The sequence below is a fragment of the Octopus sinensis genome, linkage group LG1, assembly GCF_006345805.1.
Source record: "Octopus sinensis linkage group LG1, ASM634580v1, whole genome shotgun sequence".
Taxonomy (NCBI): domain Eukaryota; kingdom Metazoa; phylum Mollusca; class Cephalopoda; order Octopoda; family Octopodidae; genus Octopus; species Octopus sinensis.
Genome location: NC_042997.1, coordinates 47,550,978 through 47,573,639, shown reverse-complemented (window position 1 = coordinate 47,573,639; position 22,662 = coordinate 47,550,978). Strand labels below are relative to the sequence as shown.

Below are 22,662 nucleotides of genomic sequence, written 5' to 3'. Positions count from 1 at the left end.
TTTACTGGTATGCTAACATATGTATATATTATTTTGGTTCCTATTCATAACTATTGTTTAAATACTATTTTATTATGTGTACGCATATATCTGTATGTGTAAATTACCGAGTAAGAAAAAGAAAGAAAAAATAGTTTTCTTTTTCTTATCCTTTTATCCTTCTTTAATAAGATCGCAGGCAATATATAGACGAATAATAATAAGAATTAATATTCGTAATAGAAATGAAATAAAACATATATAAGAAAAACTTTCACAGAGAGGAACAATACTTCTATGTAAAGAAAATACTATAATAACAACAAAAAAACTGCAATATTAAATAAGTGCATAGAAATAAATAATAGAATGTTGTCATTATTTTTCTTCAAAAAATGTTTGCAAGAATTCCTTTCAGCAAGTCTTCGTTGTACGATAAATCTGTGTTTATATTTGGGAGTTATTATTTATAAGTGTAAATATAAAAAGAAGAAAAAAACATTGGATCAAACTGAAACGAAGCGTTATCTCAATCATCATAGATTTTTATGAATATTGTGTGAGTTTCAAAGCACTGAGGCAACTTTAAATTAGTTTGTCACACACTTTCACACACACACACACAAATGTTGATCGGTTTAGTGCCAGTGACTGCTTTACAATTCAGCGACGGCAGTAGATTATAAAACCGTAAATAGTTGTTGTATCTGTAGTGTAGATGAACTATTTGATATGGACTGTTGTTGTAGTTGTGTTTCTATTTTCTCTTCTTCCTTATTCACTTACCAAACCGGTAGATGAGAGTAGGATGCTTTCTTTATGATCATGAATAACGTAGCTGATAACCTGGATGAGTTGCCATTAAATATCGATCTCCGAAATACTAGACTGTTTTGTCACTCTCTTCTTAGAGTTATGTGATTGTCTTCTTGGGTTATCCACCAACTCCTCACGCCATTCCATATCTATCTACTCTGAGAATTTCAGAAATATGTGTCGTACTTTTTTCCTATTGATGACCAAATCATTATTTCTGGTATCTGTAATGCTAGGGTAGGTCTTGGCTGCAATATTTCTTCTCGTCTAGATTAGGAGCGCTTTGTTACTTTTTGAATGAATAGTAGTGGCTCTTACTTGCAGCAAGTCTGTTTTCAGTTGGGTTTTGTAACAAGTAACCTTTTGCATCCCCACTGGTGCAATCATTTTGATTTAGGGGACGTAAAACCCTTTCGTCTTTTCTTTTTACCGACTGTTTTTTGTCCCTGCCTGGAATAAAAATAGAAAGCCTTTCTATTTACACATATCTATACAGATAAACACACACACACTCTCCAGCACCACCCCATTCTCTCCCTCTCTCTCTCTCGCACTCTCACTCACACGTACAGGCATATATACAAACATTCATATATATTCATTAATAGATACACGAAACAGTTATATATGTATGTATGTATGTATGTATGTATGTATGTATGCATGTATGTTTCATGCACGATATAGAGGTACGTCTGATAAGTGAGAGGTTTCAATGATATATTTTCGGAGGCTACATATCGAAACTACGGTTCCATGCCGCATGCATTTAATGCAAGAAAATTTTCAGTTGCGCTTCGTTAACATATTGCAATACCAACTTCCACAGCCTCTCCAAAAATGCTGCTCATTACTTTCACAACTTCTGACACAATTGATCTTTAAGCTGTAATCACACAGTATCTATCAATTTAAAAATATATTTCAAATATTTATATAAGACTTTTCTGTTTTAATGATTTCTTTTCACATTTCATCCACAACTAATTTCAATGTCATTGTTTTTCTATTTGAATAGTATTTCATCTCTTTATCATTCCATCAATTTTTCAAGTTCCATTAAGTGTTTGTTACAATCCAATTCAATAATTTCTTTATAATATATATATATATATATATTTTAGCGGCAAAACCTGAAATTTAAGGAGAGGCGTGTTCGTTAACATTAATTATAGTAGCTGACTGATAGTTTATCTTAATAACTCCAGGGAGATGGAAGGCAAATTTGTCTTCGGTGTCAATAGAACCCGAACCTAAAAACGGAAACGTATTCCGTAAATAATCAACAAGTTGCGTCAGTAACTCAAGGACTAAAGTTTGAGTTGATATGTCAAGCACTTCTTTCTTTCTTCGCGCTTTTCAAGCCTAGGCAGGCTCATGGGCCCGGTTTCCCGGTTTCTATGGCGTATGTGTTCCCCCCGGCTGGACAGGACGCCAGTCCATCGCAGCGTCACTCGAACAACAGGAAGAAAGAGTGAGTGAAAGTTGGGGCGAAAGAGTAAAACAGAGGTCGCCACCACCCCCTGCCGGTGTTTTGGCTCAATAAACACACGCAACGCCCGGTCTGGGAATCGAAACTGCCATCCCCCGACCGCAAGATCGCTGCCCTAACCACTGGGCCATTGAAACTTTAATATTCCTATTGCGTATATTTCTGATGAGTAACTGTATAATACAAATGCAAATATAGCCATCGTTAATATGCTTTGCAGCTAAGTACTAGCCATCTATTGCTATATCCAGTATAACAAATGCTTAGTAATTTAATTCGTTACAGCTATATCTCCACGTCTTCCATTAGTATTTTATGATTTAGGATGAATTTTTTTTTACTTTAAAAGATGGCTTTCATTTTTGTTAACATATTAATGAAAATACATATTTATTATTAATTTGCACGTCCGACGTAACTTGAATGTGTAGTTTTCAACGCCGTTAGCTGCGGTGATCATCTTGAGAAATCATAACGTACGCAAGTTGAGTAAATTTCGTTTTGCCAATATATGTGCTCTCTTGCGATCAACGACTATACGAGATGAATAGTTAGAACGATTACCGCAGCTAAAGGCGTTTAATTAGTTCATCCAAGTTACGTTGGATGCGTAAATTAATATTCGTTGAAAGGAAGCTATTTCCGATGCAAATAGTTATTATACAGTATATTAACTTGTACAATTTTCAACACAGTTGTGGATAACCAACTTTCACAAATTTTATTTCTATGTTGCACATTCATACGATAGAAATGAAGCCGTTTAAATATTTAGAGAGAAAACTTATTAGTATATTACTTGACTTCATCCTATTTCTTTTCCTCTTCATTCCTTCCCACACTCACCCTTTCTCTACCCCGATATATATATATATATATATATATATATATATATATATATATATATATATATAATCATTAATTAAAATCTTAGGGTAGCAAGAATATTCCTCGAAAAATTCTTAGTTACCAGTGGTCTAGCAAGAAAGAATAAATTAGTTAATAGACTATATATTATTCAAAGAAGAATACAGTGTACATTCAAACACAAAAGAGATACCCGAAGAATAGGATATCTGACTCGCTAGAAAGAGCAGTTAAGACACCAAGCCACCAATTGTTGTAATTCCGAAAGTGATCGGAAAATAAAAACGTTTACCTTTATCCTAGACACTGTAAGGTTTCTGTAGACTTAAATACAGACTGAAATAAAATAATTTCAGTCTATACCTGATGCTGCTTCTTCAGTAGGTTGCCAGGACTGAACACATAGGCACGGAGCGATAAATAACCCGGCACGTGTCTATAGGTTATATTTTTTTGAATCTACCGCGCAGAAGCGGAACTCAACCAGCACTAAAATAATAAATTGCCGATTTTCTTCAAGAATTAGCCAAAAAATTTTAATTAATCATTAATTAAAATCTTAGGGTAGCAAGAATATTAGTCGAAAAATTCTTAGTTACCAGTGGTCTAGCGAGAAAGAAAAAATTAGTCAATAGACTATATATTATTCAAAGAAGAATACAGTGTACGTTTGGGAACCTACCGAAAAAGCAGCATCAGGTATAGACTGAAATTATTTTATTTCAGTCTGTAATTAAGTCTACAGAAACCTTACAGGGTCTAGGATTAAGGTAAAAGTTTTTATTTTCCAATCACTTTCGGAATTACAACAATTGGTGGCTTGGAGTTTTAACTGCTCTTTCTAGCGAGTCAGATATCCTATTCTTCGGGTATCTCTTTTGTGTTTGAATGTACACTGTATTCTTCTTTGAATAATATATAATCTATCGACTAATTTTTTCTTTCTGGTAACTAAGAATTCTACTTTATCTTATCCACTGAGTATCTTCTTTAAAAAAAGTCATTTTTGTTTTACGACCAACCAGGTCTGATCACGTAAATATTTTTGTGAATATACGTACAAAATCACAAACATCCCCACAGATCTCTTCTAATATTTTGATATATGTTCGGTATTACCTATACTACGGAAGTGCTGCGCCAGACGAATATCATCACTCTCTTCTATTTACCATGTGGTTCACACGTAACATGTGGCAGAAGGGAAGCGTGGTATACCATACTGTGCGTCAAATATCGAATGAAAATGCCTCAAGTAAATTCAATTTAAGTCATTTTGGTCACCATCAGCCACGTTTAGCTACTTTGCCACTGTTTTTGTCTATGAGCTGGGGTGAACCACTGCATGCAAAAATCATACAGCTGTGTGTGAGTGTTGTATGCTAGGCAAGTGTTGGGTACTAGGTGAGAATTTTCCCCCATAAACCAAATACCGTCGCTATACAGTAGCAAATCTTTAACTCACATCTTATTCTATTGCACCATGTGAGATTTGATGATACCGGTTTCGTTCAGAAAAGAGTGTAATGGTTTGAATTGCGATTTGTCTAGGTCAGATTGATCGGAGCTAAATTGGGTTTAAAACAAACTACTGTAAAGAGCAGCCGGAGGAAGCAGTTAGGAGACACTATGCTGATCGATATTACATTAGGTGTTATATAAATAAAAAGAAATTATTCATTTTGAATTTAGCTATTTTTGCTTAACATTAGACCATCCTTGGATAAACATGTCCTGTAAGCATTCAACCAAATGAATATTAGATGAAAATTGATGGTTTAATGAGAATATTATGACTTTCATAAGAATATTATTAAGCTGTTAATGTTCGAATTTCTTATGTCCACTTTTTTTGGTTATGTCTATTTTCTATAGTTTGGCATATATTGTTTCCATGTGCGTAGGTCAAGGTCATTTTTCTAATGTCATATATTGTGTCCATGTGTGATAGGTCATTTTCTAGTTGCTTTTTCTTTACATCTGTGGACAAGAACACTGTGATTTCAATGAGATAATAACAAACGTATTTTCATATTTGTTTGGTAGTCTTCTTCTTCTTCTTCCTCTTCTTCTTCTTCTTCTTCTTCTTCTTCTTCTTCTTCTTCTTCTTCTTCTTCGTCTCCTCTTCCTCCTCCTCCTTCTTCCTCTTCTTCTTCTTCTTCTTCTTCTTCTTCTTATTATTATTATTATTATTATTAATGAGTGAGAGAACAGTCCATGCCATCAAAGTGACACTGGGGTAAAATTATGCGAAGCCCAGTATACCCATCATGACTACCCGTCAGATAAGGACACCCCAGCCACATGCATTACAAACATATGTGCGTGACATAGTTTTCTCATATCAAGATTAACAGCACATGACCTCGTAGGTGGGGCCCAGTTAGAAATTTCTTCAGGTTGAGTAGACCATCCCGCTCAAAAGGTTCCTCAATAAGGCTTGATTAAAGATGTTGAACGAAACACCCATGTTTCCAGAGGTGAATTATCCAAATCCCAAAGAATTCTTCTCGGCATATGGCTATGATGCTCCCCCAATACTTGTGATCAGAGATGCACATATCCTCAACCACTAAAAGACAGGCTCAACTGGTTAAGGTCAAACAACTGACAAGCAAATCTGTAGTAGTGAGCAGAATATTTGCTGTGGCCCATCTTTTATACTAAGACAAAACAATGTACATGATAGCACTTCGAATCAGTTAAGATGTGAAGCCATGAAAGCCACTGCCTCGTACTGTATGGTGAACATGATTGAAAGGGTTAAAGACAGACTCTTTCTTCTTTGGCCAAGCTCTCATTCTGAGCATGCACCTGTAAACAAAAGAAGGGCTTTTGCCCTGTTGTTCAGGCACCCGTGACTTTTGTGGGTTTATTCACGAGGTCCTTAATGCGCCTCCCCTATTGGGAGTTTTAAATCGGTTAATTTTTACTCGTTATATACACTGCTTACACGTTGTAAAAACCATTGTACCGTCCTGTTTTTGCCTTTTATGTTGTTGTATGTCTCTTAATGTAATTTTATGTAAGCCCCTGTGGCGAATAAACAAATTATTTATTAATATTATTATACCTTCATGCTTTCGGGGTCGATAAATTAAGTTGAAGTTGAGCACTGGGGTCGATGTAATCGACTATCACCCTCCCCAAAATTTCAAACCTTGCGCCTATACTAGAAAAGATTATTATCATTATCATTATTATTATTATTATTATTATTATTATTATTATTATTATTATTATTATTATTATTATTTTACGTTTGACTTTTGCTTTACATTTGTACAAGTTGGCTCCAAGTCTCACCCAGAGACCTCAAGAGACAACAAGTTGGAATATTATTATTAGTATTAGTATCAGTATTGCTGTACTTGCTGCTGTTGCTGTTGTTGACGTTGCTGCTCCTGTTAATGTTGTTACTGCTGTTGTTGCTGTCGTTGTTGTGTTCATGTTTCTGTAAGAATCTCCGTCGTAATGTCGTAGTTGGATGCAATAACATTTTCTGAATTTTGCCTTATCTGTTTTGTACGGATTTCTTCCTTTTCAATTACTCTCACGAAATTGGTTTCACCAATTCAGTCGAAAGCATACACTCACTGAATAGTTTATCTCAGGAATTTGGATCATTTTCAACCACTGTGAATATGGCCGTAGCAAAAAAAAAAGCACTTTATATACAGAGAGCAGTAGTAAATGATATTGAATTTAATTCTCGATTACAGGTTATAAAGGTGATAATTTTGAAATGTTTGTATAGAATGCAGTTGTATAGGATGTCAAATTTGGGCATATGAAATTTATATCGGAAATACGTGCATTGCAACTAAAATCAATACTAGTTCGATACAAATATATGTACATATACATACACACACACACACACATATATATATATATATATATGTATGTATATATATGTGTATGTATATATATATATACATGTATATATGTATGTGTGTGTGCATGCATATATATATCTACATATATATATATATATATATATACACATATATAAATGTATGTATATATTTGTATATATATATATATATATATATGTGTGTGTGTGTGTGTGTATGTTTAAATACATATGTATATATATGCATATATATATTTATGTATATGAATATACGTACATATATATATATATTTATTTATATATATAAATATAAGTATATACGTATATGTATGTATATATATGTACATACACACGCAATATATACGTATATGTATATATATATATATATATATATATATATATATATATATATATATATATATATATTATATATATATATATATATACATATATATGTATATATTTATTTACATAAACATGCACATTTACACGAATATCTAAGCGTGTGAATATACGTATTTATGAATATATGTTTTGTGAATATCACTTACACGTTCGATGTATCAGAATACTATCACTCGTTCACATGTGTGCATCTATGTTATGTATAAATGATATGATAGATTTTTTTCCCTTAAGTTTAGACATGTCTTACAATATTGTACAAAGTTGTATGTGCTTAAAGTGAGAGAGAGAGAGAGTTAAAGAATCGGTGATGTCAAACTGTGTTGAACGAAATGTAATGGAGTTCAACTTCATACTTACTTACAGATTGCACATACGTAAATGGCAAAATGAAGGCAATCTTTCATTTCATTCAATAGTTCTTATATACTTTTCTTACTTTATTTTCGAGCGTCATAAGAAGCATGGTAAGGAGCACACATACACACCCACACGTGCACGGATACACACACACAAACACTTATATAGAGAGGTGTGCTTGTTTGTGGTTGCGTATTTTTATAGGGTGAGAAAGCCAATGACGTAGAGAGCGAGGCAGGTCGATAATTTGTATAAGTTACGTTTGCCTGGAAATTTGGAAGCAAAATTTCTTTAAAGCAAAATCATTTATAATTTCACCATTTTAATTCTATTTTTTCTCTATTACTGTTATTCGAAGTGTATTTTAATTCAATTTTTTTTCTAAATTCATTAGTCTACGATTGGCTAAAAATTTCTGTCCTTCGATTTCTTTAGTTTATATCAGAGATTTTTTTCTCCTTTCTTTTTTTAGTAATAGACACAATTGACATTCGATCGTTGACAGAAAACTTGTCAGATACCGCACTTTTTGTCCTGATTTCTTCCTGATATTGATATCTAATAGAACATCATATGAGGCTCTTCACGCCCGAATTAAACACGGTTTCACTCATAAAGTTCATTCAGTATTTTCTAAAGTATTTCAAGATTTATTTAAACATGTTTGTTGAACATTCAAAAGATTTTAACAATTATATTTCATTTCAGTATTTTTATCAATTTCTTTATTCCTTATTCTTTATCTATCGCTGAAGTATGAGTCATAGAGCAACCGCGTACTCTAAGGCTTGAAAGTATTGCAGATTTCCTGTGACATGAGTTTTCTGTGATTGACTCATGATGAGTAATGCCACTGTTCTAGATTTCGCATGGTGCTTTCCTGCTGGTTGGGCTGGAAGACATACATACATACATGCATACATACATATATGCATACATACATACATATATGTATACATGCATACATACATAGATACAAACATACATACATATATGCATACATGCATACATACATACATACATACATACATACATACATACATACATACATATATATATGCATACACATATACATACATATATGCATGGTGGCTGCCCCCTCGTTATCGAGTATGGCCATTGCACGAAGCTTAATCAATCTTGTTATCATGTAATGCCTGTGCAAGAAGATTTTTTTTTAAGTGAGGAAAAGCTGTGCACTGAGTCAATCCCACTCACTAAGCAACAGCAGCCAACATCCGAAAAGAAGAACAAGTCAGCATCATCGGTAACCGCTGAGTCGCAGGTTTTATGTCGGAGTTATCCCAGTTACCTAAGTTACCTTCTCCTAGAAGGATGCCCTAACAAAGGCTAGGAGTCCTTCACTCCCAATGGTTTAACCGCGCGATCGGGTATTCAGTCCGATTACTTCTATGTCCCCGAGCATAATACAGCTTTAAGGCATTTATTGGATGGCCGTTGACTCTCAAGAGTTCCTCCGTCCTTTGACGGGTTTTCTTTTTCATACCGCAGGGTGTCCAATAAACACCCTTCTCACCAAGCAAGCTTGGTGGGGTTGCCGGTTTAGTCGCCAACGACCCGACCATGCAACAGGTTGTACTGGGTTACATGTTACCAGTAGCACTCGAAAGTAACCTGACATACATACATACATATATAAATACATACATGCATACATACATACATACATACATACATACATACATACATACATAGGAACGCATGTATATACTTTAGAACGTACATACATGCATACGTACATGCAAACATACATGCGTAAATACATACATATTCAGAATATGTTTATCAGAACTCTCAGCATAGAACAAACATATAGTCCACAATACTTTTGCAGTGCCTGTTCTCACGCCAACATATGGCATTCTGAAGTTGTTACTACAAGAACTCAGTAAGATAACGGTCGCACTTGCAAATTGCTCAGGGTTACAGGAAACTTTAACATCAATGGAGATATAGACGATTTAAGGGAACTTAAAAAGTAAAGCAGCCACCAAGTTAAAACCCAACCGGCCAGATTTTGTTTTGGAGGGTCACAAGGAAATTATACATTCTGTTGCGGAAATCAACTTCACTCTGCATACCAGCATGGTTAGGAAATTACAAGGGCAAGGAGACATCTCTGAACCATTCACGAGGCGTTTGTATATCCAGTACCCGAAATACACTTTCAGCTACATAATTATAATTGGAAAAGCAGGATTCGTAGCAATCTGTCCTGAATGAAGTCAGTGGGGAACGCAATTCCTTAATCCATGCATTACAAATAGTAGCGATATCTGGGATCATTAAGGAACAGAACAGGATGCTTTCTTTCGCAAACTAGTTACTAAGTAGGTAGTCTATCAAAATTTATTCAAACTGAAAAAAAAAGTAAGTTTATATGTGTACAGATATGTATATGTGTGCGTGTATGAATGTATATAAGTATGTATATGTTAACACACACACACACACACATATATGTATACATATATGTATATGCATATATATATATATATATATGTATGACGAAATATCAGTGTCCATCACTCCTGTGTCGCCTGTCTATGACTTACAGGTGTTTTAACAACCAGTGAAATGAGGAAGTCGTCCTTGAAGCGATTTACCGGATCGAACAGTACAAAAAAAAAAATAAATAAAATAAACACATATAACGAGTATTTAATGGTTTCGTACATATTCACTTCTATTTTTATTTTCTCTCACTGTGTCACTGTGTACTCTTATTAACACTGAAAATCTTTTCCTCCCTAAATAAAACCTCATACAAATATTTATAGATTGATTACTCATACATCGTGATTCACCGTACACCGTAATATAGCGCTCGATTCTATGCCCACCTCACTCATAAAATCACTCATTTTTATCTCCTAAATGTTCTCACAGTTTCGATTTTCGTTTGGAATCAGGTTTGCCCAAGTATTCATGAACGTGATTCGACACTTCTCGTTATATAAATACAACATGCCTTCCTTAGTTATACTGCAAAATATATAATATGACACCACTCGAAGATAGTATTGTGAGGCAACTACTTTTACTATATTCTGATGAATAGCATTTTCTTTTTTTTTTTTCTTTTCCGATGAGCAAAGTGAGAGAAAATTATTTTCGGAAATATCCAGGAATTGATTAAATTGAACTTTGTCAGAAATCTGGAATAATCATTCACACTGAAACGAAATTTATAAAGAATCACATATTTGAATACAAACATACATACACAAGAAGACCGCTATAAATTAGAAACCCGCAGACATATATATTACACACACCACATATACAGGCACACACACATACACACGCACACACATACACACACACACACACATATATATATATATATATATATGTGTGTGTGTGTGTGTGTGTGTGTTTATGTATACGTATATATATATATATATGTGTGTGTGTGTGTTTATGTATACGTATATATATATATATATATATATATATATATATATTCTGTGTGCATTTGTGCGTGTGAAGTTGTGTGTATATGATCATACAATAATTTATTCATACGTCACCCAACTCTGTTGCAGTTACTGTGAAATCGTTCTTTTCCTTAATGCTGATTTAATTATCTATAGAATAGTTTATATGTGTACGGGTGTACACACACACACACACATATGCATACATGCATTCACCCACATGTACAAATATATGTTAGTTAGTTAGTTAGTTAATTTTTGGGCTCAAAAAGCAAAAAGCAAGGCCATGTAGGGGGACATGGAGTTATGTACAGGGTGGTGTTCATGTAAAGAGTTCAGGCCACTTGAGGTCAAGGGAGACTTTGAACCGAGCGGTCGTCGGCATCTTCACTATCTCGTCTGGCAGCTTATTCCACGGATCCGCAACCCGGATGGAGAAAGCCCCCCTCCTTCGATTTAGATGAAATCGTCGCAAATAGAGCTTTTCGGAATGATCCCGCAGCCGACGCTCTGTAGCAGGAGTGAAGAACAGCTCTTTTGAGAGGTTACACTTTCCGCTTATGATGTTGTGAGCAAGAATGAGATCTCCACGGCGTCATTGTTTTTCTAGAGAATAAAGGTCGAGCGTCTTCAGCCTTTCTTCATAAGACAAATTCTTGAGACCAAGAACCATGCGGGTATCCAGCTTCTGGACTCTTTCGAGATGTTGTATGTCTTTGAGGAGATAAAGAGAAGAGTCTTGAATCCCGTACTCCAATATGGGTCTCACCAGCGTGACATAGAGATATATTTATGTATATTATATATATGTGTGTGTACACATATGTATATATATATATATTTACCCGAGAGTGCTTTGTTTTTTTAAGAAAATACTTTCCTGTTGATTTTGCCATTTTCACTCACCTAAGAAAATGAACCAGCATCGAAATATGGAACGATTATTTCTGTAATGAACAAGCATGCTGGTCTGGAAGGAGCTTTGTACTTGTCGGCTCAGGAATCCAAATGAGCATGGCTTCAAAAACCCGCTGTCTTTGGAAGAAATTTGTCTACACGTACGCCAACCACACACATACTGACACACAACGGCGTTTACGTACAAATGTAATCAATCAATAGATATGTTTTAAAATTTTCAAACTCCCTTCAACATAATTTGCAATTTAAGATGGTAAATTGCAATTTACCCCAATATTTCTCGGCATTTTATTTTGTATTGTTATTATTATTTAATTCTTCTTTTCGTACGGTCATTCGCATTGCGACAGCCTCCAAAATATTTGAGTACCAATATTTTACACAATAGACGCGCGCGCACACACTCACACAGACACAGACACACACACATAGACACACACACCTATGAGTATGCTTGAATATGGGCATTTATAAATCCATATGTAGTTGTGTGTGCATCTATGTGTGTCTATGTATACACATAAACCTATCCAGAGACAACACGCGTTACGAAATATCAAATTGTGTTTGCCTAAACGATCATGTAGATATTATTATTCTCTATGGGTAAATGTACAAATTATCGATCCATATACGAAATGAAGAACTCTCTGCACAACTGCTTAAATATTTTTGTCTACAGCATATAAAACATTTCGTAGTTTTAACAGTTAGTAAACCTATTGCCCACTAGGGGACCATAAATGGATATGTTCTTCATGTTAGCAAAGCACTTAACACTAATGCAGATGTATTCTTTGTTCTCTGTTGAGGACTAGTAAGTCCAAATCATGGTCTCATATATCCCTGTGTCAGCTAAGAAAAATTAGTTTTCTTATAAAGTATAAAAATCAATATTTTTGTGGCCTAATTCTTAATTTTGTAATTATACCCATCATTCTACGCCAACGGTAGGTACCATTTTTTGTATTATTCCTTTAACGAAAATTCAGACTTTCTTTTCCATAAGTCTTTCACAACACTTGTATTATTTGTAAATGTAAAGCAAAAGGCGGGATATTGCTATGTTTCGTTCGGTACAAAATATTTCTTTCTGTACTTCCTGGCCTAAAAGTTCTGAATAATTTCCTATCCTTCACCTAGCATGACCTGCTTGGCACGCCAAAGAAAATAATTAAGAATAACAGAGCTCATGAGTAAGAAAAGAGGTTGCAGTACTAACAGTATTCTTAGAATTTCTGTACATAAGGTCACAATATATTTCTAATAGGTTTATTTATCGCTGCACTACATGACAGAGATTCAATGATTTTTCCCCTTCCTCTGCTCTTTTGTCAGTATTATTTATCTGTAACAAAACGGAATGCAATAAACTACATGTTATTAAAAAGACCGGATCAAGGGATATAATGTAAAATTCCACAGGGTATATATGTGTCAGAGTGTGTGCTTGTGTGCGCCTCTGTGGTCTATGCATGAAAGTCTGTATGTATTCATGCATGTATGTATGTATGTATGTATGTATGTATGTATGCATGCATGAAAGTATGTACGAAAGTATGTACGTATATATATATATATGCGTGCACACACACACACATATATATATATATATATACGTATACATACATATATATATATGTATATATATACATAAATATATATATATATATATACGTACATACTTATATAAACATATATAGGCATATATATATATTACATACATTTATATGTATATATGTATACATCTATATACATTTACATATGCATGTATATATATATACACACATGCATATACATATGCATGTGTACACTTGCTCAATCGTGTGTGTATGTGTATTATTTTGTGTGTGTGTGTGTGTGTGTGTGCTCTTTTGTTTGTTTTCTATGCATACGACAAATGTTTCGAGCGCAAGAGATCTACGAAATTAAAGAACGACGTGCATGCTTCAAATTTCTGATTATATTTTTCATCTTTTTTTTACATTTCATTGCATATCCACCACGCTATTTTCATGAACAAGAAGGACGTGGAAGCCTACTGTGATTTGGTCTCTCTCTCTCTCTCTCTCTTTGTGTGTATGTGTATGTGTGCCTGTTGCGCGTGTATATGTGTATGCGTATGTGTGTGTATGCGTGTGTGTGTATTTATATGTGTGTGTTCATTCTTACATATGTCACACACACAAGTATATCTATGCAAATATATATGATGTAATTATTTATTATGTAAATTCTTCTTATACATAAATGAGCCAGTTGTTAATAAATAAAAGTTGTATCGCTGTATATATACTATTTTCAAGTCAATTCAAGTTTGGTGTATATAATTACTTTTCTGATAAACTTTTATTTGTAATGTGCAAATCTGCTGGTCATTTTTCATTTGCACCGGGGATCTCTAGATATTCAAACGAATTACTTAGACATTTATTTCTAATTGGTATCAACCTCTACCAGTTATAGCTGATAAGATATATCTAAAATCTGGGTGGAAAATTCTATTCCGCAGTAGTTTGTAATTATTCTTTTCCTCACTGGTAATGTCGACTGAAATACAAGTCTTTATGTAAATACGTAGATCCATGTATGCATGAATGTTTTGTATATATTCAACTACAGGAATTGGCGGCTAATTTTTGGGGTGGACTAGATTCGAGTTTCCACAGAGTTTGAGGTTGAAAGTAGCATAAGCTGGTACAGATTTTATCGGATTAGTAAAGAATAACATTTACAACTATGTATTCGTAAGTGATTTTTTAGTTATTTAGCAGGGGAGGAATTTCTTCCTTTTCTTGTCTTGTGTGTATGCGTGTTTCCGGTTTACTCTTATCAAATAGGAGGACACATAAATACACATGCTCAACATTATGGTTGTCTTCCTTCTGTATGCAACTCACATATACTACACTCTAGTTATACACTTGTACTCAGCATAGGAAGAATTCATTTTTGCTTTTAAACGTGCAAAGAATTATCTGGTTTGTTCGAGTGAGGCAGCTTGTGATTGTGTTCTCTCTTTTCTGCAAGTCGCTTTTATCCTGTCTAAGATATCAATTTCTTTTTTGTAGATGTATTTATTTATTTTCGTTAACCAAATTTTGTATATGGGATGATGTTTTGACGTCGTTTTGCTATAGTTTTCCCGTCTTTTGTTTAATGTAAATGTCGAAGAAATCTCGTCTATAATCCCGTGTATTATTAGCTTTTATGCACGTGGAACATTTGTGTAGTTCAGAGCGATGAATGTTTGCAAATTCTATTAGATTTATATTGTTTCACGAGGAAAGAAATGCCACTTTTAGTAAAAGCTACTTTTAATTTATTTGTTTCAGTTTATTTATTTGATGTATTGAAATTATAACATTATGTGTGAAAAGTGTTGGGACGATTTGACTTGAAGTCTGCATATATATACATGTGTGTGTGTGTGTGTGTGTGTGTGTGTGTGTGTGTGTCTGATAGCAAATGGAGGAAAGGAACTGATAAGTGTGGAAGAATGTGTGCATATTGTACAAGGAAACTTGTTGAGATATCTAACCCAAAGTGGGGAAGCCTTTTGAGTGAGGGTTAGAAATGAGTTTATATTGGAAGCCGGGGAGAAGAAAAGAATAAAACAAGTAGTACAAGAAAGACGTTAAGAAGCAGCACTACAGAACAAGGGATTACGCAATTATTTCCATGTAACCACAACTGAATTTGCTCGAGATCATAGGTGGGACTGGTTGAACAGTGGGACAGAGATTCGAGATAGATAAAAAAAAATGCCAATAAAGTGGGTTAGCAGGCATATAACTTCATCGCCTGAAACTTCTTGTATTTATTACGGTTAGTACCTTCTGTTTGCATATCACAGATGATGCATTAGCGTACTTGCATGATGCATTTAATACACCACAAGATTCTACACCGCCAACTGGAATCTTTGGTGAAGATAGTGGATGCCTGACTGTTAAAACATTCGAAGCAATCCTCGGATTTGAAGATACCTTGTTGTTTTCTACCTGCCAGTTATGGAGGCATCAGAAAGCATCATGAGAATTGCTTTCCTTCTTGACTAAAAAATCAAACGAACCCTTGGAATCGTTGTATTGACATAGTTGCATTTAATTCAGTTTTTCTACTGAATCATGTATGCTTTCTTGGTAAGATTTCTTATATATGCGGAAATTTCAAAAATAAATCACCTGATGCCGTAGATGTTACTATCCATTCGTGTAAAATAAAAATCACGTTACCTATAATAGATGCTATCAGCTGAATATAGATATATCGGAAATTGTTTCTAGCTTTGCTTTCAAATAATTTTGTGTCATAACCTCAAGCAACTACAAAAGATATATATATATATATATATATATATATATATATATATATATATATAGTAAAACAATACAACGTTATTAGTAATGACTGCCATCTAATGGAATCTGTATTTTAATGTAAAACTTAATACGGAAGTTAATATTTCTCAACTTATATAAAAATTTATATCGATATAATTCAATCAGGTGTCATAATAGCCGTTCATTATATAGATAAAATGTATACTATTAGAGTACGGTAATATTTGAGTTCCCCTGTGAATAATCTGTTTTATGCTCACATTATAAATCTTTCCAAACTAAAATATAACATTGACATTTTAGCTTTCAATTTCACTTAAGCATATTTCCTCTGAGCAAAATCAACCAGCAATAAATAGATAGATTGTTTTCACGTTAGAAAAAAAAACACAAAAATAATTAGAAAATTTACTATAATTTATTCGTTTAACATCACTTCAGAGTTTATGCTGTCGTCAAAACATGTTTCAAAGATGGTTTCAATCTTTCTTTTCACTGGGAGCAATAAAAAAGATACATCTGAATCGCAACTATTGATTTTAATAGTGATAACATGTTGAGCCAACGAGTGAACCTCTACGAATGAAGGTAGAAATAAGAGCTAAAACTACAACTCGCTCTTGAACTCGGGGTGTTTTTTTTTTAATAGACATTAAATAAGGTCTTAGATACCTTGTGTGCTCACAAAAATTTACAACGAAAAAAACAATCTAGTTTAACAAATTTATAAAGTTCAGTTATCCAGTTGATGATAATTGAAGCATGAATCATAGAATGATGTTTCTGAATTGTTTGAGGCTCTGTTCGAATTCCGTTCGAAGCTATTTTATATTTTCACTACGCATGCGTCTTTATCCTCATTTGTACATGTGTTTAAAACAGATAATCTCAACATTTGGAGAAAATGTGTAAACATTTCACTTAAAATTGTGTGAACGTTACACTTAAAAACCAATGTCTGTGATTGTAGATATGGTTATATGGTTAAGAATTTTGCGTTGCTACTACATGGTTTTAGGATTCACTTCCATTGCTCGGTAACTTAAGAGAACATTCGTCCCTCTTCGTAGATCTGGGCGCGTTATTGTTAGTTTCCCTTGACATATACTCGTAGAACTAAACCATCTCTTTACTCTTTTACTTGTTTCAGTCATTTGACTGCGGCCATGCTGGAGCACCGCCTTTTTTAATCGAGCAACTCGACCCCGGGACTTATTCTTTTGTAAGCCCAGTACTTCTTCTATCGGTCTCTTTTGCCGAACCGCTAAGTGACGGAGACATAAACATACCAGCATCGGTTGTCAAGCAATGCTAGGGGGACAAACACAGACGCACAAACACATACACGCATATACATATATACGACGGGCTTCTTTCAGTTTCCGTATACCAAATCCACTCACAAGGCTTTGGTCGGCCCGAGGCTATAGTAGAAGACACTTGCCCAAGGTGCCACGCAGTGGGACTGAACCCGGAACCATGTGGTTGGTAAACAAGCTACTTACCATACAGCCACTCCTACGCCTATCAAGTATATTCATTACATAATTCAAGTATTTAAGTCATTATGGTAATAAATTAGTCAAATCTACTAGAGGGCTGGCAAATTAATTTTCATTATCTACTTGATAAAATGTATATCAAGCAAACTAATGCGATAGCGTCTAAATGGTTGTTTGATCTACTTGAAGTAGCAACAAAATCTTTCTCAAATATCATCATATTCTTTTGAAAAGTGATATGAAATTGTCGTTCTGCTTTCTGCTAGAAGACACTTTTTAAAAGTGTGACACATCGTATAATTGAATGTGGATCCGAAGCGAGAATCATAACCATACGAGCACACATTATTTTTCAGTGAAAGAGGATAATATTCTTTTCTACTGTAGGAACAAGGCGCAAAATTTTGGGGGAGGGGGGCAGTACATTAGATTGACACCAGTACTCAACTGGTACTTAATTTATCGACTCCGAAAGGATGAAAGGCAAAGTCGACCTTAGCGGAATTTGAATTCAGAACGTAAATACAGACGAAGTACCGCTAAGCTGAGCTGGCAGAATCGTTAGCACACCGGACGAAATGCTTAGCGGCAATTCATCCGTATTTACATTCTGATAGCAAACACTGCTGAGGGTCAGTTTGCATTTCATTCCTTCGGCGTCAATATAATAAGTACCAGCTGAATACTGGTGTCGATGTAAGTGACTTACTTCCTACCTCGCGAAATTTCTAGCCTTGTGTCAAAACTTGAAAAGAATATTCATAGTGTTTATTCCTCAAATTGCACTTCTGAGTCGAAATGCTCACCTGTCTATTAAGCCGGCGGATTTGCACACAACTTCACGGAGCACAACCCCCAAAGTAAATATACCTTCCTATAATAAAGGTACAAGAGAAACAGGAAGAAAGAGTGAGAGGAAGTTGTGGTGAAAGAGTACAGTTAGGTTCCCCACCACCCCCTGCCGGAGCCTCGTCGAGCTTTGGCTGTTTTCGCTCAATAAACATTCACAACGGTCTGGGAATCGAAACCGCGACCCTAAGACCGCTGTCCTAACCACTGGGCCATTGCGCCTCCACTAGGCAGTATTATGATATCTATCAATGTCACAGTTACGAACTTATAGTCAAGATTTTGGAAAACCTATATGTATGAGTTTACAAAAAGAAAGACGTTACAACGTTTCAAACAGGAAATGCTTGTGAAGACAAAGAAGGAAGAGATCGAAGAGAAAAAAAAAACGTGTGATTTGGAGCGGGTAAAATGAAGGTATCCGTGCTAAAAGAAGGAAGTTGTAAATATTTAGCATCCTACTATATAGTTTGGAATGTGGTTTCGCTACTCATAGCAGTCAGTTTCACATCCATAGTTAATAACTATGAGAAAGAGAAAGTGATGGACAAGAGATGATGTTATTTCCCTTTTATCTGTTTGGTGTGTCGAGTGAGTCTATTTAAGAAAGCTATATTCATTTTTAAATGATAATAATCTGTTAGGGCATGGATAATTGAGAAAATAAATTAGAAAAAGATGATACGGAAAAGACAAATGTAAAAAATTTCTAACAAAATTTCACAAAAGTTTAGTTATTTATTGGAAAAATAAATATTAAATTGACAGAGCAATCGATTTTAATGAAGTATCTTTCATTAAATGGCATGAGAAAATCGATATTTAATGATTCTCTGAAATTACACTCAACTATATTTCTGTTGAATAGTCCAGCATATAGGAGATAGTGGTTTGCTCGGCTAACAGAGATTTCGCTAATAGATGAGGAAAATCTATAGGCAGGAGGCAAACGTTCTTAAGGATACTTGTCATACTTCTCTTTCTATCTGTATTTCTTTCTTCACTTTCTCTCTGTTTCTCACATTCTCCCTTCCTCTTTCTCTCTCTTTCTCACATTCTCTCTTTCTCTTTATTTCTCTTTCTCTCTCTTTGGATTCCTTCATACTCTCACATGTTTTTTCTCTCAATCTACTTTAATTATTCTCACGAAATATTCCGCAAAACAATCTCCCATAAGTAGTAAAACTGATCATATATATATAAATATGTTATCTTACTAAATAGTAGCAGCAGTTGTAGTAGTAGTAGTAGTAGTAGTAAGCTTTGACGGAGCTGAACAATTAATAGCGGTATAAAAATATTTCAGCTACACATCATTTGGGGAGAGAGCTTTGTCGAATAAATCAATCCCAGGAACTCAATCTTACTTATTGATCGCCGAAGAATGAAAGGCTTATCAGCACTGACGTTTTTGGCTTGGAAAATAAAGAAGCATAAGTAACTCTCACAATAGATTTCGCCCGGCGCTCTACCGATTGTCATTCATTGCAGCTTTCTCATCCACATTTTCTCGAAGCAGAATGATAATGGCTGTGATTTCTTTAGTAAAACTCACAAATCTATTTGTCTTGGCGATAACGTAGTAGCGATAGAATTAATCCAAACAGCGTTTCAGTACGTATTTCATCAAAATCCGGAAAAATGTTTTTGACAAATGACGGTGATTCTCTACATTAAGACATTATGCCGGTGTTGAAGTTTATCCGGCGTTGGCTTTAACTATCATTCTTTTGCGATAGGTAAAAAAAAAAATTCGAGTCGTGTACTGATATACTTATATACATTTATACTATGATAACGAGAAGACTTCTTTCCTTCTTTTTATCTCAGAAATGACTGTTTTGTGCTATTATTATTATTATTATTATTATTATTATTATTATTATTGTTATATTGCTACTGTAGCGCAGTAGAGAGTGTACACAATACCTTGCCGTATATAAGTATCTGTTTCTATTTTGGAGTGGATGGAAGCACTCCGTCGGTTACGACGACGAGGGTTCCGGTTGATCCGATCAACGGAACAGCCTGCTCGTGAAATTAACGTGTAAGTGGCTGAGCACTCCACAGACACGTGTACCCTTAACGTAGTTCTCGGGGATATTCCGCGTGACACAGAGAGTGGCCGGCCCTTTGAAATACAGGTACAACAGAAACAGGAAGTAAGAGTGAGAGAAAGTTGTGGTGAAAGAGCACAGCAGGGATCACCACCATCCCTGCCGGAGCCTCGTGGAGCTTTAGGTGTTTTCGCTCAATAAACACTCACAACGCCCGGTCTGGGAAACGAAACCGCGATCCTATGACCGCGAGTTCGCTGCCCTAACCACTTATTTTGGAGTACAAATCTACTAAGTCAGTCTTTGCTGTCTTCCTCAGCGTCGTCAAATTTTTACTGTTATTTCCCTAGCACACCTTAAAAATGAATACATATTTATTCTTTGTGAATATTTACAGTTAATTTAGGTCGTAGTTTCAACGACATGCAGCGGTTAACATTTTAAATTTATTGTTGTGAAGAATTTCATGAGTTAAACATAACTTGGGTATTCAACGTCAGCATAGTAGAGTCGCGTGTTGTGGGAAAGTTGATGTATCTGCAGATAACCCCACTTGTCATACAAACTTGACGAATTCCACACAGCCTTGGCCATTGAAGTTACGAATTCCAAACCCCTTTGAGGTAACCTTGACATACCAATTTTGGTAAAATAAAGTAGCAGAAAGTAATAAGTTTGATAAAATTCAACGATAAGCTTAACTGTGAATGAATCGACTCCTGCGTATACGAGAATTCGTTATTCCTATTGCAGTACGTATATCGTTATCTAGTTTGTTAATGTAAATAATTGTTTATTCTATTGGTTTATATAATTTTTGATTTACTATGGGAGTTGAAATTTTAGAATGATTAATGTATTGAGAAAGGAATTAGAATTAGCTTTATTGTGTTCCAGTGCAATCATTATTGATATTACCTCATGTTTTTATCCTAAATGCTCCATATCTAACAATATCTTAACAACTCGGATAAAAAGTTTTTCATCCCAATCTTTTTTAACGAATTCCATACAATAGTATTTATATAAAGGAAAATTTGATTTTGCCTGTCTTAGATGAATAGTTGCCTAATTTGGTATTGACTATATGCAGTACAGCACTATTACGTTATATTTGATTACATTCTGAGTCCAACTCATGCCAAGATTGATATCTCTTTCATTATCTAATAGTCAATAAAATAAGCACTACTCAAACACTGTGAATAATTCAAGTAGTGCTATGAATCCAGATATATGCATATATATGAGAAATTCTTCTTCTTCTTCTTCTTCTTCTTCTTACTATTATTATTATTATTATTATTATTATTATTATTATTATTATTATTATTATTATTGAGAGAGCAGTGCATGCCATTAAAAGTGACACTGGGGTAAAATATACGAAGCCCAATATACCCATCATGACTACCCGTCTGATAAGGGTACACCAGGCACATGCATCACAACCATATGTGCGCGACATGGTGATCTCATATCAAGATAAACAGCACGTGACCTTGTAGATGGGGCCCAGTTAGAATTTTCTTCAGGTTGAGTAGCCCATCCCGCTCAAATGGCCCCTGAATAAGGATTGTTTAAGGTTGTTGAAAGAAACACCCATGTTTCCGAAGGTGAATTAGTCAAACTCCAAAGAATCCTTCTGGACACATAGCTATGATGCTCACTCACTACTTCTGCTCGTGATCAGAGATGCACATATCGTCAGCCACTAAGGGACATGCTCAACTGGTTAAGGTCAAACAAGT

The 22,662-nt window shown here is 34.7% G+C and overlaps 1 protein-coding gene and 1 long non-coding RNA gene across 4 annotated transcripts in view; both read left to right on the top strand.

The window, feature by feature from the left end:
* Positions 1 to 22,662, top strand: part of LOC115213528 — a 498,605-nt gene that overhangs the window by 136,401 nt on the left and 339,542 nt on the right. The gene's annotated exons all lie outside the window — the stretch shown is intronic.
* On the top strand, positions 5,968 to 21,035 carry LOC118762199. The gene is made up of 3 exons (XR_004997974.1): positions 5,968 to 6,075; positions 14,474 to 14,477; positions 21,024 to 21,035. It is a non-coding gene; the product is annotated as an uncharacterized LOC118762199 (long non-coding RNA).